Source organism: Arvicola amphibius, chromosome 3, assembly GCF_903992535.2.
Source record: "Arvicola amphibius chromosome 3, mArvAmp1.2, whole genome shotgun sequence".
NCBI classification, from domain to species: Eukaryota; Metazoa; Chordata; class Mammalia; order Rodentia; family Cricetidae; genus Arvicola; species Arvicola amphibius.
This window is the reverse complement of record NC_052049.1, coordinates 108,779,347-108,798,780: the sequence shown is the minus strand read 5'-3', so window position 1 is coordinate 108,798,780 and position 19,434 is coordinate 108,779,347. Positions and strand designations below refer to the sequence as shown.

The following is a 19,434-nucleotide window of genomic DNA, read 5'->3' as shown; positions in this document are numbered from 1 at the left end:
CAGCTCATTTTTAACTCCAACCTAAAGAAGAAAAGGAGGTTCAGCAAGATAGCTCAGCACTTGCAGAGAAAGCCCGATGGCGCCAGTTTGATCCCTAAGACTCAGATAAGGGGGAAAGGAAAGAATTGACTCTACGAAGCTTTCCTCTGATCTCCACACACGTGCCATAGCGTGTTCATGCACGGCACACACATAAATGCTTGCATATGCCATCAACATACACAATAATTAGTCATAAGAATAAAAAATAACGGGGTGGGCGAAAAGAATTAAAAAATAAGAGAATACTTCACAGAGCAAGGTACGGTAGCAAACACCTGAAGTTACAGAACTCGGGAGGTGGAGGCAGGGGGATGGACATTGTAAAGTCTACCTGGGCTACATGGGTAGACCTCATCTGAAAGCAAAACAAGTTGCTTGATGGTTCTAAATGCCAGACAGAAGGACCTAGATAGGAGCCTTTGCTTTGCTCTGTCACTGAGGCTGGATAGCAACATTAGCTGACTGGGAATGCATCCCACAGTCAGTGAAAACTACATGAGCCATTGAGGCCAGACTTGAGCAGCGCCACTCTTGACCATGGTGGGTGATGTGGGAAACACATGTGTATGCCAGCTGTTCAGATGGAGGGCACAGGTGGGCACGGCCCTGGGAGGAAAAAGAGGTGTTCTGTGGACACAGACCTACCCAGGGGCCAAAAGGAAAACTTGATGTCTTATGAAGACCTTAGCCAGCCTGAATTCCCTTTCCTTGAGGCAGTGGTTCTCAACCTTCCTAAAGCTGTTACCTTTTAATACAGCTCCTCATGCTGTGGTGACCCCAGCCATAAAATTATTTTCGTTGCTACTTCATAACTGTAATTTTGCTACTGTTATGAACTGTCATGTAAATATCTGATATGCAACCCCTGTGACAAGGTTGTTTGACCCCAAAAGGAGTCAAGACCCGTAGGTTGAGAATCATTTCTCTAAGACAATACTGACTCCATTCACACAGAGTAGAGCAGGACATTTATTTCCTACCTCTGCCTAGGACAAGGATGCTGGTCTTTTCGTCTGGGATGGCCTTAGTGACCTAAGTTCCATGCTCAAACTTTCTTTCTCTCTTTATATTTATTTAAATATTTTTAATTGGCTTACAAAATAGCAGGCTTCCATATGCAGTTTTTATGCACATTTTAGGCAGCTCTGGACACCCGCACTCCTGCTCAGCTCTGCTTTCCTCTCCAGTCCTCCCTCCAATCCTATCACATTTGCCTCCGCTATTCCCCCTTCCACTTTGCTCCATCATCCTCCCCACCACCTCCCTTAAAGCCCCTTTTGTAGCCTCCCGTACCCTTTCCTATGTTTCTAACCTTTGCCCTTGTTTACTCCCACCAAGATTTATGTATTTACAATTAGAAGCTAAGACTGTCTCATGAGAGAAAGCATACAGTGTTTGCTTGCCTTGTTTAATACAGTGTTTTCTAGCTCTATCCATTGTCCTGCAAACGTCACAATTCCACTCTGCTTTATGGGTGAATACAAGCCCATTGTGTCTATGCACCACATTTGTGTGATCCGTTCATCTGTTGACGGACGTCTGGGCTGACTCTGTTTCCTTGGTATCCAGCAAAGAGTGGCTGTCAAAACGGATGCGCAAAGTGAGTCTGCGCATGTGTCAAGGCAAAAGTCTTAGATTGTGGGACTCCCTCTAAAGCTCCTGCTTCACTACCTGGCTCTTCCCCTCCTGCTTCCTCCCTGCTCCCCTGCCCTCACCCCACCCCCCCACCCTGCTTTCCTCTCTCAATAGAATCTACATTTGAGACATTCTCTTTCTTTCCCAAGTCGGTGGGCAATTCTGAACATACAAGATATCTGCCCTGCAAACCTGTTATGCTAAGCTTGCAGAAGTACATGATTTGTACTGAGAATTTGGGGAAGGACAACTTTGAAGACCCCAATAGCAAGGGGAAAGGTGAATAGGTGGTTCCTGCAGGGGCTTTGGAGAACGTGCGTCTGGCCTCTTGTGTTCTGAATAGCAGCTACTTGAGCTTGGTCAATGAATACATCCATGCGTGAAAAGCAGAGGAGCTGGGATTTGGTTCTCCATCTGCTTCTGCCCTTCTAGGTGACCTCTTTGACTACTCTTTAAGCTTACCAGTAAGGAATAGAAAAAGTAGTCAATGCAAAGTCATGTGGGACCAAAAGGTGGGGAGCTGTTCCCACCAAAGTCTGCTCAGGCTGCCCACCGTACACAGTGAATCCTAAATCATTTCTAACCTGAACCATGAACCCTACTCTGGGGAGACTCCAGCATCTGCTCACATTTTGCTGTAGCTTCTGTCCATCTGCCACAATTTCACTGCTTTACCCCGGACAGCTGGGTTCTGTACCAGGGCTGACACATGGCAGAGTTGGAATAACTAAATGAATACAACGTAGCCAATGGGAAATGCAAAGAGAGGCTTTTTTCCTGCCAAGTCCCATAGCCACTTTTAAAATAAGCACTAAGAGGCTTAATATTAGTTATAAATGTCTGACCAATGGCTCAGACTTATTACTAGCTAGTTCTTACATTTAAATTAACCCATTTCTATTAATTTAAGTATTACCACGTGGCCGTGGCATTACTGGTCTGCTGGCAGGTTATTCCTTGGACAGCTGGATGGCATCTCCCAGATTCCACTCTTCTTCTCCTGTATCTCTGGCTTAGATTTCCCACCTGGCTCTATCCTGCCTTGCCATAGGCCAAAGCAGTTTTATTTATCAACCAATGAGAGCAACGCATATTCACAGCAGAGAGAAAGACATCCCACAGCAAGAAACATTCCTTCAAATTTTGACTTATATATGAAACAAGGTCACATTATGTATCCCTGACTGGCCTGGAACTCAGTATGTAGGTCACATCCACCTTGAACTCATGAAGATCAGACTGCCTCTATCTCTTGAGTGCTGATATTAAAGCCATGTACCCCCATATCAAACTAGACTTTTATTCTAGTGTTAGGACACTGTGGACCACAAGAAGACAAGACTTGGACATTCTTTTTCTCTGTTTTATCACCAACCCCCAGAAGACACTTGTACATGATAGGCAATTCATAAATACATGTGAAATGTATAAAGAAATCAACTACACCCTTTCTGTTTTCTGCTATTAAAATATAATTGCTTCAATAAACTGATATTAATGAAATTAATATTTTTGAGAATATTTTTCTTGGAAAACATCTAAGTAAATAATTATTTTTGAAGATTTGTTGATCTGTAATGCCTGCAATTGGAAATCTCTAGACTAAAGAATTTGTTGATGGCCATTCAGTGCTGTAACCCCTCAGACAACTGAATAAAAATGCTTCAAAGATCTTCAGACAAATCGTGACAGGTGTCTCCCTCCAAGGTTTGCATGACCTGGATTGAGACTGTGGAAAATAGCCGAGTATGATGGCACAGCCTGATATCACAGCAGACAAGAGGCTGAGGCAGGAGACTTGTGCACTCCAGACCATTGTTGGCTCATGCCTTCACCCTCAGAGCATCTCACCGCTTCAGTTACTAGACTCTCTTGACAGACAGTTGTACAGTCCAATCTCCAGCTGGGGTAGGAAAGGCCCCTTATTTCTTCGTCTACAGTGTCATCACCAGAGTGTATACTATGAGGAAGGAGACTGAAACTAGCTCAGCCACACACAAACCTTAGCAATTCTGTGTAAAAACCCTTATATATAGCCAGTTTTGTGGCTTATGAAGTCGAAGCTTCTGTGTAGAGATTTCCAGGACTGCTGACGTTTCAGGCTAGGCTCTTCTTTTTTTGTTTTCCCATTTTTTGGATATGAGTGTTTTGCCTGCAAGTCTATCAGTGCACCTCTTACTTTCTGTGCCTGGTACCCTCAAAGACCAGAAAAGGGCATCAGAGAACCGGAGTTATAGATGGTTGTGAGCTGCCGTATGGGTGCTGGGAATCGAACTCTGGTCCTCTGGAAGAACAGCCAGTACTCTTAGCCACTAAGCCATCTCTCCAGCCATTCTTTATTGTGGAGGCTGCCTTGAGTATTGTAAGAAGCTTGGGCCTCATCTGTGGCTTCTACCCACTAGATGCCAATAACACCCTCCCTCCTGTGGACAAAGCCTCTGGAAGGGCAAAGAGGGTGTGCACAGTTCTCTGCAGTTAAGAACTTCTCACTCCGAGGAGCACTTTGTAAACCAGGTTCACTCCCCACTGTTCAGATAACATCTCATCAGAACCAGACAGCCACGTATCCATAAGTCTCTTGAAACAGGACCAGGAAAAATTTTAGACTTAGGGCACTGATGAAGAAAGTTTAGGCTGCTGCACATGCTCAAAGCGTGCTTCCTGCTCATTCATGAAAGTGTCTTGTCAATACGTCTACTCAATATGCCATGAACATCATTCTATTGCCAGAAAAAAAATTTGACATCAATTGTGAATATTAATAAAAACCCTGTGATAAAAGAAAATAAAGAGCACTAAAGGGCAGACATCACCCACTTGAAGGGTAATGCACTTTTGAGTTGTTTCCGTCTCAGAACTCATGAGGCTGAGCAGGTTGAGCAGGAGGTGGGCATGTTTGAAGTCAGTCTGAACCACACAGTATGTTCCAAGGCAGCTTAGGCTGAAGAGTCAGACCCTGCTTTAGAAAGAAATACTTGGGTGTGGCAGGGCACAGATAGAAACACAGCACAAGGGAGGTAAATGCAGGAGGATCATTGGGTAGGGGAGCAAAGCCATCTTCAGTCAGTTTGGGGCTAACCTGGGCTCCATGAGACCTTGACTCAACGTAAATAAATAGATTAAAATGAAAGCAAGAAAAAGAAAGGCAACCCAACAGTTTGAAGGACAGCAGGTTAGGCCTTCCAGATGTTGGTGCTGCTGCTATTATTTTAGTGGTGTTACTGATTCATTAAATCCCGAAGGTGGAAATCCACTGCCCCACATCAGACAGCTTGTTTATGAGCGGCTGTGAGGAGGAAGCAAGTCCCTCCACGGGGACTCTTGCACTCAGACTGCTCTTGCATGTGATTTGCTGCCCGGTTTTAATGAAAACCAACGTCCCCAGCCACTTTTCCCAACTGGCAATGAGGCTGGCGTACAGCAGAAGTCAGCTCAGAGTCCATGTTGGGGGTGAGTTACATGACTGCCAGCCAGAGTTTGTTCTGCAGCAAGTTCGTGTGTAGAAGAATGCACAAGTTGCAATTAATTCCCAGCGAAGTCGCTCCTCAAGTTAATTAGAAATGCAAAGTGTGAGTCTAAATGTTATGAGATTATAAAATGGCTTAATAATGGGAACAATGAGATTGAAGCATATGCATTCTGGCCATGTAAATATTTCCTAACAGTGCCAATCTGATTTCATTTGCCTAATCATGCCATTGATATGCAGCCACCAGCCTGCAAATAGAAAGGCTGAATTGCAACAGATCACCCTTCTAATGTCATAATTATTAATCTTGGAGGGAAATGGAGCTGCTACAGTCTGATGCAGGCTGCTGGGCCCCTTGAATTGAAATGGGGATGAGCAACGCTGGGGAAGGAGGAGGAGGTGATACACAGGCCCCAACATCCCTCCTCAGGCTCCTGACCAGTATTTAGGTAATTAGAAACTCAACAAATTAAAATGGCTAGAATGCTGAGGAGAGGCTGGACATCAGTTCCCCCAGCCCTCAGCAAAACACTCACACACACACACACACACACACACGCATACATGTTGAGTAAAAGAATAAGAGGGAACTTTTTGTGGCACTGGGGGCACCAAGACTGAGAGTCCAGGTGACAAATAAATGGGGATTGGGCTGAGCAGGACAGATGCGACTTCTCTTTGCTTCCTCCATCTTGCTGGAGTGCTCCTTATCTTGCACACACAAAACCCCACTCCGAACTGAACCAGCTGACCACATTCCTTCCTTTGGGAACTCACTAGCCTGTCTTGTCTCTCCATTTTGAATATAAAGAATAAAGTCAGGATATTCTCAGTACTTCCATGGCAGAGTGTGCATGGGGTGTGTGTGTGTGTGTGTGTGTGTGTGTGTGTGTGTGTGTGTTACAGCATATGTATGTAGGTCAGAGGACAACCTCAGCTGTCTTTTGTCTGAAACAGGATTCTTTGCCGGTTGACACTGAACACACCAGGTCAACTGGCCCACAAGTTCCTTAGGAGCCGCTTGCCTCCTCTCCCATCTCAGTACATCCACTTTATCCACTTTCTGTCTCTCTGGTGGTAAGAGTCTTGTTTTGCATAGGCTCTGGGGAATCTGAACTCAGGTCCTCAGGCCTGCACAGCCAGTACCTGGGGAGTCATATCCCTCCCCCAGGTCATTAACATGGGCTTGTAAGTGTGGCTTGCAGATCCCCACTGCTGTAGGCCAGAACTCTAGGTACCACAGTAAAGATACAGCTGCTGGGCAGGATATGAGAAGGCGCGGGTTTAAGTTCTGCTTACACTTCGCTGTGTGACAGTGGGCGAGTCACCTGGCCCCTGGGAGTCTCCACTTTCTCATTTACAATCTGGTAATTTGTGATACCCGCCTTACAGTTTTGCTGTAGAGCGTTATTCAAGACAAAAAAAATTGAAATCACTGATTAGTTACAGGCCACCTTGTTTCAAAAGGATCTGGAGCAACCAGAAAGCCCTGCATAAAATATCAAGTGCTATGTGAGCCTTTAAAATGCAAATGCTCAGCCCCAAGTTTCTCTGCTCCAAGCCGTCTCCTTCTAGTCAAAGAAGTTGTCACCCGTAAACAAATGCTGCAAGAATTTCCAAGGCCCAGCAGGCTGGCTGAAGATACCCCTACAGGCCTGCCCAGTGCAACTGACTCAGCCCAGGTAGGTAGGAGACAGTGCCGGGAGGCACCAGGAATGGCAGGCATGCGCTGTTATGATGAGTGGGGAAGTGGGAAAGAGAAGAGGAGAGTGTGCTATGGAGAGAGGCAGAACTGAAGACCTAAAGGTGGTGAGAAACAAGCTGACTTCCGGGTCTGGAATACTGCCCAGGGCCATGTCTAGGTCCATGGCCCTACCACAGCCAGGGTCTTTGTGAATGTCCATGGCTCCTGTTACCACTGAAGGTCATACAGATGCCCGGGGTCTGGGCTCCACCTGAAACCAGGTTGGTGTCTGAGAGTCATGCTGCCACCATGTCATGCTGATCAGAGTGTCCAGTGATGCCACCCAGTGCCATGGTGACATCTGGGCCTTGCCTGTTACTTACCACCATGTCTGGGTCTGTGATCCTTCAGCAGGGGTTGGTGTTGATGTCTGCGACCCATACTGCCACCAAGCCACACGATGGCCTTCTTCGCATCCTTGGCCAGAGTTGGGAGTTGGGGAAGGATACCAGATTCTGCCACTCCCTTTGCTGACCCTGGGAGATCTGGCCCTGCCCCATCTGGTAGAGTTCACCCTTCGGAGAGCTGGCCTTGTTGACCACAGCCCTGAGAAAACTGGCTCCAACCCTCAACAAGAGCACAGGAGAGCTGGCCCAATGTTATGTGCACAGGAGAGCTGGCTCTGCTCCTTGCCTGAGAGGGGTGGTCCCAGCAAAGGCCCGAACTGACCAACTCAGCTACCATCCAGGCCCACATCCAGGGATTAGGGTCAGCCCACCCCAACACCTACCCCATCTACAACCTGTTGGAGAGCATGAAGGTACTGGTTCATAGGAACCCTAGCTGCAGGATCTCCATGACTTGAGGCAACAGCAGGATATCCAAGAGGGGGTTTGGTGAGGATCCAGTATTAACCAGAAGACAGAGGCCTTGAACCAGACCAACAGCTCATTGCAATGAACACTTGCAAGGAGAGCTGTTTGGACCAAAGGGTCTACTGCGTGCCACACCGCAGCTCCCGATGCCGCTAAGACAAATGAAGAGATAATGGAGAGGCAGGAAAGATGGAGGAGAGACGTGTTTAATTAATTTTTTAAAATTTTCTATTGGGGCCGGGCAGTGGTGGCGTATGCCTTTAATCCCAGCACTAGGGAGGCAGAGGCAGGCGGATCTCTGAGTTTGAGGCCAGCCTGGTCTACAAGAGCTAGATCCAGGACAGGCTCTAGAAACTACAGGGAAACCCTGTCTCGAAAAACCAAAAAAAAAAAAAAAAAAAAATTTCTATTGGGGTAGGGCACTGACAAGATGAAGGGTGAATATGGAGGGGCCAGGAAATGACTGAGACTGGGGGCGTGATGTGAAATTCCCCAAAAAAATCAATAAAAAAAATGATGTTAAAAAATTTTCTAAAGAAACACTGGACCAAAATGTCTTATCTATAGGACTGATAGAATTATATCAAATCTAGACATAACTTTTCTTCTACTTTTTTAAAAGCTGAACAGATTATTTGATTTCCTTAGGCCTTGAAGCTTTGTAAAGCAGGTGTGAGTGTAAAGACTGAGATGAGAAGCCGGGCGGCGGTGGCGCACGCCTTTAATCCCAGCACTCAGGAGGCAGAGGCAGGTGGATCTTTGTGAGTTCGAGGCCAGCCTAGTCTACAAGAACTAGTTCCAGGACAGGCTCCAAAGCTACAGAGAAACCTTGTCTCAAAAGCCAAAACAAAAACAAGCAAGCAAACAAAAAGACTGAGGTGACAGAAATAAAACCCTCGCCTGACTCTCAGAGAGCTCTGTGTGCTACTGGTTACTACCGTTATTGCTTCATAACGTGTTATTGTTGATATTATACAAGGAATGATGCTATTCTTTTACATCATTAATTAGTCATTATTATTCATTATAAAATAAGTAATGGGGCTTCACTACGAACTCTGGGAGGCCCACTAGTGTATAGATATCACCCCAAATATAATCCTTGATTGCCTTCTTAACAGCCTACACACAGAATGGTGGACTGTTTGATATGTTCACATGTGTCTAACTGTAAGGTGTGTCCTATAGGAACGGCAATCGCTAACCCTTAGAGGGCACTACATCTGTGGAGGCACTGCCTAAAGAGCTCTATAGGGTTCTGTTCCTGTAACAGCTCTAGCGAAGTTGGTTCTACCCACATCTTGCTGCTGAAGAAACAGACCTGGGTAGATGGCTCAGTGGATAAGGTACTTGCTGTGCAAGCAGAAGGAGCCGAGTTCGGATTCCCAGGACACAAGCAAAAGTCAGAAGCCACAATGAATGTCTGGAATCCCTGGGTAGGTGGAGTCAGGCCGATCCCTGGGGTTTGCTGGCCTGCCAATTCAGTAAACCTGGTAACTCCAGATTCACCTTGTCCCCAAAAATAAGGTGGGGAACAATAGAGCAAGACACCAGAAGTCGATCTCTGGCTTCCACCAGTGCAGGTGCAGGCCCAAGCACTTGCACGAGAAAGAGAAGAAACTGAGGCACACCTTCTCTGACGCTCGTGTATCGTCAGACTGTAGAACTGGTATCAAAACCACAGAGAGTCTGTTGCCAGATTCCACCTGTGTCTCTGCAGGGTTACTGAACCACACCGGGCTCCTTCCTTACTGCAAAGGGATTCGCTTCCACGCCTTCCTTGGAGCCTTCAAATGGCAGGCCAGAGAGGGTTTGAAGGATCAGTGCAGTATTGTCAGACAGCTTTTGTTCTGAACCTCCAGGCAGAAGGTGTACCATGAGCTACGTCAGCCTGCACTTCTCACTTGGAATCCTTCCTTGTTTGCTGTTTCACTTGTCTGGCGCCTGTGGACACTGGAATGAGCAACCATGGACTGCAAGAAATCGAAGAATGGAGCACTCGGTCCTTTCCGCTCGGCCCTTCTCCTGCACTGGAGACAGCCATGGTGCCCAGCCCGAATGCATGATCTTGAAGTCCCACTTCCACAAGGATTCCGCAGCGGCAAGTATACACTTGGTTCAACCAGCCAGCACACAAGATCTGCAGACGCAAGACCCAGCAGGCGAATCCGGTCTTATCAGGCCCATCGTGAGGTGCCCCACAGGGAGATACCACACCAAGGTCCGAGCTGGCAGGGGCTTCAGCCTGGAGGAACTCAGGGTGTCTGGTATCCATTTAAAAAAGTGGCTCGCACCATCGGCAGCTCTGCGGACCCAAGGAGGCGAAAGAAATCCACAGAGTCACTACAGGCCAATGTGCAGCGCATGAAGGAGTACCGCTCCAAGCTCGTACTTTCACCAAGAAGCCTACTGCTCCAAAAAAGGGAGATAGTTCTGCTGAAAAACTTAAATTGGCCACCCATCTAATAGGACCTGTGACACCCATCTGGAATGTTTGTAAAAAAGAGAAAGCCAGAGTCATGACAGAAGAAAAGAATTTCAAGGCTTCTGCCAGTCTTTGCATGGCCCCAGGGCCAACGCCTGGCTCTTTGGCATCCGAGCAAAGAGGGTAAAGGAAGCTGCAGAGCAAGATGTTGAAAAGAAAAAAAAATAATGTGCTGTTAGAATAGTGCAATAAATTTTCCATAAACCAAAAAAAAAAAAGAAAGAAATGAAGAGAAAATGAAGGAAGGAAGGAAAGAAGGGAGGGAGGGAGGGAGGGAGGGAGGGAGGGAGGGAGGGAGGGAAGGAAGGAATCTCAATCTGGCATTTGAACTTCGACCTTAGCAGGTTGCCCCATCTGGGAAAGTGTGGCGCCTTAATAGCCAGTCTCAAATGAATGGCTGCTGCTATCTGAGAGGAATGTCCTCTAAGCCCTCATTCAGGGCAAGAATCTTTTGAAGCTGGGGAGACCTACAAGGCTCTGGGGTGAGAGATTCAGTGTGCTTTACTTGGGACTCAGGGTTTGGGGCTCAGGCCCTTTTCTGCCTTAGGTGTCTCAGTCATTTACCCATCCGGAGTCTTTTTCTTTAAATGCTTCTTTATTGTGTATACAGTGTTCTGCCTGCATGTCCGCCTGCAGGCCAGAAGAGGGCACCAAATCTCATTATAGATGGTTGTGAGCAACCATGTGGTTGCTGGGATTGAACTCAGGACCTCTGGAAGAGCAACCAGTGCTCTTAACCTCTGATCCTCCGGTCCCCCGAGTCTTTGAGACAGAGCTCCCCAAAGGCAGCTTCTTGTCACTGGGCCCCTCTCCGCAGCAGCTCCGCCACAGACTGCATTATCAGGATTCTCCCTCTCCAGGACACATCTAAGCTCCCAGCAGTTAGCTGCCAGATCACAGAGAAGAAGGCTTGGGTGTTTACTGTAGGAGTTTTTCCACAGCATCAGCAGCTGGATGGAAGGAGGTGTTGACTTAGCTCTAAGTACAGTCAAGGGGCAGCAGGAGTGAGATGCAGTCAGTTGATGCTTGGTATCCATGAGAAACTGGTTTCTGGATACCTTGCACACACAACATCCAATGATGCTCAGGTCCAGCTCATAGGAAGATGTGCAGTTTACATGTGTGTTGTTTGCTTGCTTGTTTTGAGACAGGCTCTCATACCATAGATAAAGCCAGCCTGAAACTCACTATATAGCCTAGGCTGGCCTCTAACTTATAAGGCTTCTGCTTTAGTCTCCCAGGTGCTGGGATGGCAGCAGGCACGTGCCACCATGAAATTGTCTCTAGATGCTTCCAATGCCTGTACAATGCCGATGCTAAGCAAGTTGGGTACGCTATGTTGCTGAAAGCTTGACGCAAGATCTGAAACCAGAAAGGGCACCGTGAGGCTGGGGAATGGTGTTGAGGAAGGAGGGCAGAAACAGGACATGTAAAATGAAAGAAGAAAGAAGCCATTGGGAGTGGAAGGGTTCAAGGGGGTGGGGGGAGAAGAGGAGGGTGAGAATCAAGAAAACAAAAGCATGTCTAAAAATGCCATAATGATTCCTGACATCTTATATGTTAATTAGATTTTTTTTTCTCGAGACAAAGTTTCTCTGTGTAACAGCCTTGGCTATCCTGGAACTCCTTTTGTAGACCAGACTGGCTTGGAACTCACAGAGATCCGCCTGCCTCTGCCTCCTGAATGCTGGGAATAAAGGCGTGGGCCACCACTGCCCAGCTAGAATTGGTTTTTTTAAGTTTTAAATAAGCCAGGGTTGGAAAGGTGAGTCAACAAGTAAACATACTTGCCACCAAGCCTGTCCACCTGAGTCTGACCCCTGAGACTTGCAGGGACAGAGTCAACTCCCACAAGCTGTCCTCAGACCTCCACCTGTACGCCATGGCATGTACACTCCCACAGTGGATTAGTAGACCCAGGCACATACACACACGGGGGAGGGGCAGGGAGGGAGGGAGGGAGAAATAAAAAAATTAAATAGTGGTGTGGGGAAAAAAAGCAAAAAAATTCAAATACATTCAGTATTTAGTACAAGTGTAATTTTTTCAAGTATTTTTCAATATGACCATTTTGGGTATAGCTCAGTGGTTACTTGCTTACCTAACGTGCATCAGATCATGTGGTTCTAGGCTGAAAAAAATGGCGCTTGCTGTGTCAGCCCGATGACCCAAGTTGTTCAGTCCCTGAATCCCATAATGGAAGAAGACAATCAACTCCTGAAAGTTGTCAAGTTGTCCTCTCTCTCTCTCTCTCTCTCTCTCTCTCTCTCTCTCTCACACACACACACACACACACACACACATACACACACACACACACACACACACTTATGGGAGAAGAAATAAGACTTATGTTCCATCCTAAGCACTGCTGAGAAAAATTAAATATTTTCTGTTTACTGGACTGGGTTGAATCTGCAGACGCAGGGCCTGCCTATTCAGCACAATGGTTGTGAGTGCAGAGGCTGAAACAGCAAGTCAGGACCTAAATCTTGGCTTTGCTTCTGTTTGTTGCCTTGGGCAAGTCCTTAGCCTTTTAGTGCTACTGCTCCTTGTTTTCAAAAAGAACTAAATGGAACTAATTATAGCCCCTAGCTTGAACCACTGTGGTGATTAGATTAGCCCACACAAACCATTTACAGTGGTGTATGATACACCACACTCAATCATGTAAAAACTATTTTTGTTGCATGCAGATCAGTGTCTCAGATGTATGGATGTGGTTTCTACATCTGACCCACCCCCAATTCCTTTGACCAGTCGTCCGCTATAACCTTGCTCTGGGATGAACACAAAGGAAGGACTCTCATGGGGCTCTGGTGAGAAAATGATAACAGGTTGGACCCAATTAGGACAAGATCCCTGGACCAGATGTTGCTTGTATGCAGACGATGGGATGAAAGAATTGGTTCCAGAAGCTTGGGACCTGCTTGTAGAAGATGCTAATTGATTTCTTGCTCACAGTTTTTCACCCTTAAATGAACAAGAAAGAGGGTATCACTGAGGCCCATGTGTTTCATGGGCTAATACATATCCATGTCCAGAGAGAGGTGAAAACTGGCTTTGTTTATCTCTCTGTAAGAAACTTAGTCTCGTTTATCTCAGGCAAAGATTTAATTCCTGCAGATCATCAGAGCTTGAAGTGGATAAAGGTTACCCTCAGACTTGCATGGGAGTATGGCCTCTTGTACACTCTGAGCCAAAGGCCTGGGAAATCCAGGTGGGCTTAACATTTTCTCAATAGGGAGTTTGGGGAGAGGGGCAAAGATGAAGCCCTAGTCTTAGAAACTGGGGAGACCCTGACTTGATGGGAAGACTCAGACCCAACAACAGAAGAGGTCCTGTAAGAATGGCTCCACCTTCAAACTCTCTCTGTCTCCTGCATCTTTGCCTCTTGTTACGATGTTGTGTGGACTGTATCAATCTGGTGACATCATTGTCTTTAAGAAGAATTTTGTCTTGAGTGTAACATCGGACACTTACTGCATGCCGGGCACTGTTCCCTTTGCATTTTCCCATTAACACATTTAATCCTCACAGAAATCCTACAAAATAGATACAGATACACAAACTATCCCTGAGCTACAAAGCAACTGAAAGGCAGAGGTCATGCATAGACTGAACTCAGAAGCCTGACAGAGTCCCTCAGCTCTGTTCTTGTGCCTCCAAACCTTAATACTATAGGAGGTTACGGTGCTGTACTGAATTAAGAGCACAGACAGTGGGGGTACTGATACTGTGAGCTTAATGCCAGGGGCTCCATAAATAGCAGCTGAAGAACTGACTGCCAAGAAGATGATTGTGAAGCTGGGACCTGAGGCTAGCCAGATGGCTCAGCGGGTCAAGGCTCCTGCTGCCAAACCTGACGCCCTGAGTTCGATCCCCAGGAACCACATGGTAGAAGGAGTTTGATCTCTGACCTCCTCAGGTGCACTGTGGCCGGGATGCACACACATACACACAGGGTAAATAAAATAAAAGGTGAGGCTGTGATTCTGCCACAGCAGGAATCACTCACCTGGAGGTAATGGCAGAAAGAGGGAGGGAACCGATGGGGAGCTACCTCACCTTCTAGGCCACGCAAATCAATTCTAAGACGTATCCTATGTCAACTTGGGAATGCAGGTCCTTGTGCATGTAGGAAAGCTGTTCTATGCTGAACTACATCCTCAGCTCCCTCCTTTCCATTCTTGTGACTTTCTGTCGCCTCCTCTAGTCCAAGACTGATTACCACCTTTTCTTTCTTTTCTTTTCCTTCTTATGGCTTTGAGTGTACGCGTGTGGTGTATGAGTGTGTACACAAGTGTGCACAGGTACACTGACCCAGGCACCTGTGGAAGCCAGAGGCTAATGACCTCATCAGTTGCTTTACTATTCACGGTTTTGACTGGGCAGGGTGGTCACTGAGCTCTGCCTGTCTCTACTCCCTACCTCTGAGAATCCAGGTGCAAACCGCTGCATCTGGCTTTTATGTGGGTGCTGAGGAGCCAAACTTGGGTTCTCACGCTTGTGTGGCAAACTCACTGGGCCCTCTCCCCAGATCCCACACCTCCTTCTTTAATAAGAAAACTTCATTTATCTATGTGCCTGAGTGCTTTATTTGCATGTATGCCTGCGTAACAGAAGAAGGCATCAGACTGAAGAGGCCATCAGATTCCCATTATAGATGGTTGTGAGGCTCCGTGTGGATGCTGGGAATTGAACTCAGGACCTCTGGAAGAGCAGTCAGTGCTCTTAACCTCTGAGCCATCTCTCTATCACCACCATCCCCTTTAACACACATTTGCCTCCTTCTCAACTTAGGAATGCATACTGTTGATGTCATCCCTCTGAATGCCAGACCCCTCTGTCTTTGCTAGGTTAATATTTCCAGGAAACAATTTCAACTGAGCAAAACCTGACACTCCAGGTGCCTTCCTCAGTCCTTAGAAGCTTCCCCCATCCTCCCAAACCCACTGCTCCATTTCAGACACAGTTTTGCATATTTACATTTTATCTCTGCATTTGTTGCCATGCCAGGTTCTGGGTATCTATAGTAGAAGAGAATAGCAGAAAGCTCTCTGTTTTTAATTATTGAATTTTTAATTTTTGACAATTTCGTACATATATAAATGAACTGTAATCACATTCACCCCCGTTGCCCCGTCTTATCCCCTCCCAGACTCACTTCTTCCCACAGAGTCTTCCTCCCGTTTGTGTTTGACATTGAGGTCTTGTGCAGGCAGCCGCAGCTGCTGTGTGCTCATGATCACAGTGGCCAAATCACATGGAGCTCCATCGCACCCGTCTTTCTGCCCCCTCTTCCTTGATGCTCTCTAAGCCCTAAAGAACTAACGTAGAGGGCTGGAGAGATGGCTCAGAGGTTGAGAGCACTGGCTGCTCTTTCAGAGGTCCTGAGTTCAGTTCCGGCAACCACATGGTGGCTCACAACCATCTGTAATGAGATCCGGTGCCCTCTTCTGGCATGTAGGCATACATGCAAATAGAACCCTATGTTCTATAAATTAATTTATTAATTTAAAAAAAGAAGTAATGTAAATGTTCTAGTTAGGGCTGAGCACTTAACAGTCATTCTTGGTGCTTTACCAGTTACGAGACTGAATTCGTTGTCTCCCTCAGACCCAGGCCGATAGCAACACTAGAATATAAACATAAGTACTTAGAAAGCACTTAGCTTTCTAGTGGATCTTAGTACTTGGTGGATCAATAAGGCATAGCTCCATGGCAACTTTGAGTGTGCACAAATTTCAGGCCTGATAGTTAGCATTACATGAAAGATCACTGTTTTCTCTGTCTATATATACTATATGTGTGTGTGCATGTGTGTGCATTTCCCACATATATGCACATTCATATGTATTATGTATCTTGGGTTTTTGTTGTTTTGGCTGGTTCGGCTTTGATAGACAAACTATTTTAAATGTGGGGCTATTGCAAAAGAAGAATCATACAGGACACCCAGGCACAGGGTCAAGAAGTTCTGCCTGTTTTTGAACTTGCTGTGTAGCTGAGGCTGGTTTTACCTCCACCTCCCAAGTACTGGGATGGCAGGTGTGCACTGTCATACCCAGCCATTCTTTGATTTTTTTAATTAATTTTTAATTAACAAATCAAAATTACATGTAAATATAGGGTACCCTGTGATGTTTTGCTATATGTGCATATGGTTATATTTATCTCATACTGTGGTTTGGATAATTTATTTTACCTCTCTGGACCCCAATTTCCTCATCTGTAAAGTGGGGAAATAGAACAACAGTACCAATACCGCAGCATCATGGAAAGACCAAGGATGATAGGTGTAAAAATGTCATATAAGAAAACAAATAAATAAGTAAAATATCATATAAAGCCTTAGGTGTCCTAAAGAGCTCAGTAGAGCTTGCTGCACAAGCATGAGAGCCTGAGTTTGAATCCCCAGCACATATCAAAAAATCTAGGTGTGGACACATTCACCCTTAACCCCAACACTAGGAAGCTCAGAGACAGGAAGATTGCTGAACCTTGCTCTCTGCCAGCCTAGCTGCCTCCACTCACACACTCATAAGAGGCATGCTTTTGCATGCAAATGCACACACAACCATAAATAAATAAGAATGTTTTTAATGCTGTAGCTCAGGTACTATCAGCCTGCTCCCGGTGGGCTGTTGAGTTAGTTCTTAACCTGAGATTTGATACAGATAATATACTCCATACTGTGGGTATTGTAAGGACCACATACATGAGCACACTATCTGTTTATTCTGTACCTGCCAGATGGTAGATGGACAGTAACTATTAAAGTTGCTGGCATGACCACCATAGCTCCATCTCATTTGTCAGCCAGTGTAGACAGAATCTGTCTGCCCCGTGATGAGAATAACTCTCCAGTCCCACCGTGTAACTAAAGAGTGGCAGCAATCTGAAAGCTCAGAGGACTAGAGAGGAGTCCCGTCTTCAGGGACAAATGGCATGCTTCACAGAAGCCAAACATCGTAGGAGCATGCTGATGACAGAGTCCTTTCCCATTGGACGTCCTGTGTGTTCCTGTGTTCGCAGCTCCGGGAGACAGAGATTGCCTAGCACAAGGCATTCCCAGAGGTCATCCTGCTTGCTAGTGGACAACTGAGTCAGGATAAGAAGAGGTATCCTCTTCCTGGGGTGAGGCTGATGGTCCCCAGAGAAAGCGTTTTGATTAGAAGGAGGAAGCACCTCAGAGATGGAAAGGTGCAGAGGAACAGAAACAAGTCCCTCCTACTGCACCCTGCTTCCTTACATACAGCCCCAAGAGAGCCTGGAAGAGCCTGGGAGTGGAAGGTCCCCAGAGAGGAGTCTTGCTTGCTTGTCTGTGGTCCTGAGGGTCAGACCCAGGGCCTTTAGCACACTCCAGGAAAGCACAAAGCTATATTCCCAGCCCTCTATTGATTATGAGACAGGAGTCCGCTGAGTTGTTCCCACGGGCCTTGAACTTGTGATTATCCTCTCCGCCCTAGAGCTGCTGGGAGTACAGGCCTTGCCAGGAAGCCCAGCCGGGGATTCCCCTTCCTCAGTAGTGTGTCTGCGCATTTGTGTTTGCACACTGGTGGAGGCCAGAAGGTGACTTCAGGTGTCTCCCTCGATCACTCCCGACTTTATTTACTAGGGCAGGGTCTCCAACGGAACCTGGAGCTTGCTGGCTGTACAGGCCAATTTGTCCCTGCCATGGCCTGCCTGCCTCTGCTTCCCGAGCACCGGGACTCCAGACAGGCTTTCACGTGAGGCCCTCACAGCACACAGCGAGCATTTTATTCCCTAAGCCATTTCCTCAGCCCCTAAGTTCCTTTCTCTCAAATGTCTGAGTGCATTTGTCACTGGGGTCCTTTAATTTCAGGTCTACAGTCTCCTCTTCTTTTTAATAGCTAATGAGTTCTTGGCTGATTAGAGTTTTACAGTCACCTATAATTAGGCCTATTTAGTGCTTTTGAATGGGATACTTTTAACCCATTTCCGCCTCTTCTAGTCATTAGGGGCTTCTGCCCAGGTGCATACACACAGGGATCTGGCACTGCCGAGGGTGGAGGGGAAGGGAAGGTCAAAGGCGCTAACATATGTCAATGTTGGTGTATCCATACATACACATTCACACGTAGGACTGCCTGCAGGTGCACACATGAGAAGCAGGCAAAGGCGAGGGGAAAGGGGTCACAGGGCAAGAGGGCACACAGGTGCATACACATGCATATGAATAAGCACTACATGTGGCACTACACACTTTTGGGGTCCAGCCCCAGGGTCCTTGTGAGCCCAATAAAAGCACCATGCCTCTGTATGTATGTCCCATGGGTGTAAGGAAAGCATTTGACTGTATGTATACTCAGGAGCACAGCAGACCATCCTTATCCATGGATTCAGTTATCTGTAGTTATCCTAGATCCAAAAAACACTAAGTTGAAATTTTCAGGAAAAAAAAAAAGCTGTTTGTTAAGTTTCAAATTGCCAGATGACGAAATGTCATGCCTGGTTGTTACATCCCACAAGGGTGTGACCTTCCTGTATCTGGTGTAGTCATCCTGTTGTCTGTCTACTAGTTACCTGACAACCACATTGGTCACCAGATCAGCCCCATAGTGTTTGTGGTCAAGTGTCCCTTATTTTACTTAATAATAATCCCCAATGGGGATGCTGATGGTTTTATTACAGTATATTATAGTACTTTCTATATTTTACCTTAGTTACAGTTTTTAGTCCCTTACTGAGCCCAGTTTATAAGTGAAACTGTGCTTCAGGCATGGCTATTTGGAGAAAACAGAGTATACATGAAATACAGAACTATCCAGACTCAGGCATCCACTAGGGCTCACGCACAGCCTCCCAGCATTTGGGAGATGGAAGCAGGAGGATCAGGATTTCAGGGTCATCTTGCTTGTTAGGCAATTTGTTTGTTTGTTTGTAAACCTAACACAAGCTAGAGTCTTCTGGGAAGAGAGGAGGTCAATTGGAAAAATGCCTCCGTCAGATTGACCTGTAGGCAAGTCTGTGAGGGCATGTTCTTGGTTAATGATGGATGAGGGATGAGGGAGGACTCAGTCCACTGTGGGGGGAGGTAAACCCTTCTCTCCCCGAGTTGCTTTGGATCATAGTGTTTATCATGGAAACGGAAAGCGTTAGCTACTTCTTCTGTTGCCGTCATAAAATACTCATAAAATACTCTAAAAACGATTCATGAGGGAAGGAATTTTTGTTCTAGCTCACAGTTCCCCAAGGAAGGGCTGAAGTTTTAGCCTAG

General features: G+C 46.4%; 1 pseudogene; it reads left to right on the top strand.

The window, feature by feature from the left end:
- Positions 1-9,581: 9,581 nt before the first annotated feature.
- LOC119809362 lies at positions 9,582-10,358 on the top strand (annotated as a pseudogene).
- The last annotated feature ends 9,076 nt before the right edge of the window (positions 10,359-19,434 follow it).